Source organism: Mus caroli, chromosome 15 (genome assembly GCF_900094665.2).
Source record: "Mus caroli chromosome 15, CAROLI_EIJ_v1.1, whole genome shotgun sequence".
NCBI classification, from domain to species: Eukaryota; Metazoa; Chordata; class Mammalia; order Rodentia; family Muridae; genus Mus; species Mus caroli.
Genome location: NC_034584.1, coordinates 84,598,974 through 84,603,434, shown reverse-complemented (window position 1 = coordinate 84,603,434; position 4,461 = coordinate 84,598,974).

Genomic DNA, 4,461 nt, shown 5'->3' with positions numbered 1-4,461 from the left:
GTCAGCCAACCCTGCGCTCTAGCTACCCTGGTGCTGGTCCGGCCCGAAGAGCGATTTTGAACATTATATTCAAGTAATTAAGGGAAGAAAAGTCATTTATTTTAAGTAACTATCTTTGCTCTTAAGCCTGTGTCTGTTAGTTTGGAAGCACTGTTTTTGTGGAAGACAGAGAAGGTGAAACAGTGACTGTATTGGTTATTGGGGAAGGATCTAGTTGTCAGCTGGGAAAAAAAAAAGCAAAGAGAAAAGAAAAGAAAAAGAATTTCTACTGCCTACCAGACTTCAGAAAAAATTTGAGAGTGGGAAGATTCACTAGGGCCTTCTTTTGCTTCCTACACAGTGGTTGCTTAATAGAAGACTGTATCATTGTTCCATAACTTAAGTTTGATATAATAGATTTATCACTCTTACATTAATTAGTGTTCCATGATAAAGAAGTGGAAGACAAAAAAGAAAAAAGAAACCCTACCAACATCTATTTAATGTATGTATAAGAATTTTCTTAACAAAGAGGGAACACTAATAAAATTTATAATCCTTGTTTCTGTAACTGGTCATGTGACCTTAGTTGATATCTATACATACCTTTGTCTCCTACCCATTCTGATTTCTTCTACCTGCAGTAAGAACGTCACCAGGTTTTGGCTCTTTTCTTGGCCAGTTGAGCCATGCTTTCATGCTTGGGCTATTTTTCATCCTGCCTGTATTGGGTTGTTTAGTTTCTCATTGCCATTAATCACTGGGCATGGTAACACCAGGAGGCATAGGATCTCCTGCACTCCAGACATACTTCTTCTGTATGGAGACACAGTTGAATCTCTCCATTATGGGCTGGATCAATCACATCTTCTAACACTGCTACTCTTTCTATCCCAGTCGACTCAAAAGTTATCAGGAGCCAGAGGGAAAAAAGGCCAGAAGGGGAGTGTTGACTTGTAGTTTTGTAGGATGTTAATTTTCCTGTCAGAAGCACTCCTCTCTTTGGAGCCAAAACTTATAGGACCACAGAACACAATATCATGGGAACAGAAAGCAAAAATTTAACTTCTAGGCCTGCAGGGCACAAGATCATTGGAACAGGAAGCAATTCTTTCCTAGTGGGTTACTAAGCATGATGCTGAGTGGGCCCATTCCCATTCCCACCTCTTAATTCTTAGACAATGCATCAGTGACATTTGACTTCAAACTCCATTTTACCTAAGATGACCAAACGCCCACTTTAAGCAACAATAGTTCCCCAAAACATAATGGCCATTCCTAACAACAGAAAGAACAAATGAATTTGACTGGTCGGGCAAAAACTCTTACATTCAGTATCTAATCTCTGAGTTCTGATTGATAAAAATCATAACAGAAACTCGGCTTAGATGCTTGCAGGTTTTGTGCTTATTAAATATGCCTGGGGGCTGCCAGAAGAAAGGAGGCTCTGAGTCATTGTCTACCAGCCCTGATTGATCAGTGACTCCACTTATGTGGTGGAAATAACAAAAGATTTTGCTGTTTCATGAGCCTACTGGTGCATTCTCTCCCCTTCCTCATGGCATACAATGGTATAAAACTCCCAAGTCTGACCATCCAGACAAACTATTGACTACAGCTTATAAATCAGTATAAACTGAACATCTGTCCATTTTTTCCTCTAAGAAAAATATGCAACCATGTTTAAGTTCTGCCCACTCTGAAGATTTTCCTTCATTAGTTTCCTTCATATCTGTCCCAGAAAGGGACCAATGCAGGTGTTCATTTCTGAATGATGCCTACATAACTCACAGAACCATCTGTAAACCAGTCCTTACCCTTCTCTTTCTCAGTGACTCAATCATAGGGCACACCACAGAAGGCCTTACTTGGATTTGGCACCAGGGGGATAGAAGACGTTGTAGCAAGAATAGGATTCATAAACATTGGGGCAACGTGCTTGTGTAACTGGCTTGTGTCTTTGGGACCTTTTGTGGCTTGGTCACTTTAGATGCCACTTCTATTTGATAATGGAATACAGCTAGGTCCAACTGTATGACTTGATGGTCCAGATGCATCCAACTCATAATGGGCACTTCAAGTCACATATTAGCCTGACATCCCATTGTTAAGTGCTTAACTTCCACTAAGTACAATAGCAGGCCAGAAGCTGTCTGTCAAAAGATTATTGCTCACAGGAGATGCCAGGTCTTAGTTCTAAATCCCAAGGGCCCAAATGACAGAGCAACCTGTATTCTGACTTGTTTTCTGAGTCATTTGCTATATAGGCTAAAGAAAAACATGCAACTAAGAAGTGTTCTGCCTCCAAACTCCAAACAGGCACATATTTTGTACATTTTTTTTCTTGGTAATAGGAAGCCAAGAAAGCTCTGAATGAATATGTAAATAGTTGATGAAGCCCTGAGCGAATGTGTATTGTTTGACATGGGCACAGCCATGTCAAGAACCTGTGACTCAGACCCATAGCAACTGGTAAAGCCATTTGTGATGCTTTGAATATGCTTGGCTGAGGGAGCGGCATTATTTGGAGGTGTGGCCTTGTTAGAGTAAAGTTGGCCTTGTTGGAGTAGGTGTGTCACTGTGGGTGTGGACTTTAATACCCTAGTCCTAACTGTCTGGAAGTCAGTCTTCCACTGGTAGCCAGATGCAGATGTAGAACTCTCAGCTCTGCCTGCGCCATGCCTGCCTGGATGCTGCCATGCTCCCACCTTGAAGATAATGGACTGAACCTCTGAACCTGTAAGGCAGTGCCAATTAAATGTTGTCCTTTGTAAGAGTTGCCTCAGTCATGGTGTCTGTTCACAGCAGTAGAAACCCTAACTAAGGCACCTTTTCTATACAGTTCAGGCTTGGAAGTGGCAAAAACCTTCATCTTCTGAGGTGTGAATGTTAACGGTGTGGACAAGTATGAGTGTTTATGAAGTGTGCAGAAGCTAGCAGCTATGTCTTCCTTCCCTGAGATGTTTATAGGCTGAAACTGCTGAGGTCTCAGACTGTTATATAGTTTGTAAAACACACAATACCACCACCAGCACCACCACCTGACCCAGATTTTTGTATTTGTGTCTGTCTGTCTGTCTGTCTGTCCGTTCTTACTTCATTTCCTCACCATTTGCGTTCAGCTTAAGACCTAGTCCTACCAGTCATGGCAGGAGAGGTCAAGTGTAAGAACCTACCTTTCTCCTCAGCAGGACAATCTTCCATGCCTCACACTACTTAGACTCCTGGAGATTTCAATGAGGTCGGAGGTTTTGGAAATTCAGTTGGCTTTATTTCCTATCCTCTAACGTGCACATGCTTTATCACCAAGTCCAGCATGGTTGCTACCTCCTGCTTCTTTGGCCCAGTCAGCAAACTGTCATCAGCATGGATGCCCTGTGTGATAGCTTGTGGATGAGGCAAAGATCAAGACCTATTCCCAGTACGTTATGAGGCCCAGGGCAGGGGAATTAAGATGCTGTAAAGCTATCCTGCTGACCTTGCCGACTGAAAGCATAGAAATTTCTTCTGGTGGTTTTCATGCACAGGTATAGAGTGAGACATCTGGCAGATCAGTATCTGAATACCAGGTACCAGGAGACGTGTTAATCTGCTCCAGGAAGGAAACCACATCTGTCACACAGCTGCATCTGGAGTCACTGCTTTTTAAATCGTGTGATGGTCAACTGTCATTCTTCCCCATGGCCCAAACAGGAATGTTAAAAAGACATGTGTTGGGATCCACCACCCCTATATTTAAGTCTCTAATTCCATAATGGAGTCACTGGGTGTCAAAAAGAAGCCATGTCTACTCAAAGGAATACTGATTCTTATTCACAAATAGATGGGCTCTTATGGGATTCTAATGACATTCTTTACATATACCACATAATAATGGTCTAAGAAGTGTCCCAAAGAATCAGTTGGAAATGTTAGAATTTTTAGAAATCCATAAAAGTGACAGTATTTTTTTTTTTTTTGGTTTTTAAGACAGGGTTTCTCTGTGTAGCCTTGACTGTCCTGGAACTCACTCTGTAGACCAGGCTGGCCTCAAACTCAGAAATCTGCCTGTCTCTGCCTCCCAAGTGCTGGGATTAGAGGCATGTGCCACCACCTCCTGACAAGTGACAGGAAATTTATTGTATATAAATATAAGATACTAGCTTTCCTGTGTACCAGAAAAAACACGTGAAAAAAAACTTTAAAATATTCATAGCCATGGGTAAGCTAATCATAAAATTTTCAGGAATTAATTTTCATTGAGAAGCAAAACTACCCAAAGAAAGGGAGGCATGCTTATTACTAGACACTGACAAAAAAAAATGACAGAAATGAAGAGAAATACAGACTTTGTGGGAGATATAACCTGATGGTGCATTGAAATTCTTTCCTAACTAAAACTTCACAACACTGCTTACAAAATTCCAGCAGTGTAAAGGAAGGCTTGCCTCCTCCTCTCCTCTCCTCTCCTCTCCTCTCCTCTCCTCTCCTCTCCTCTCCTCT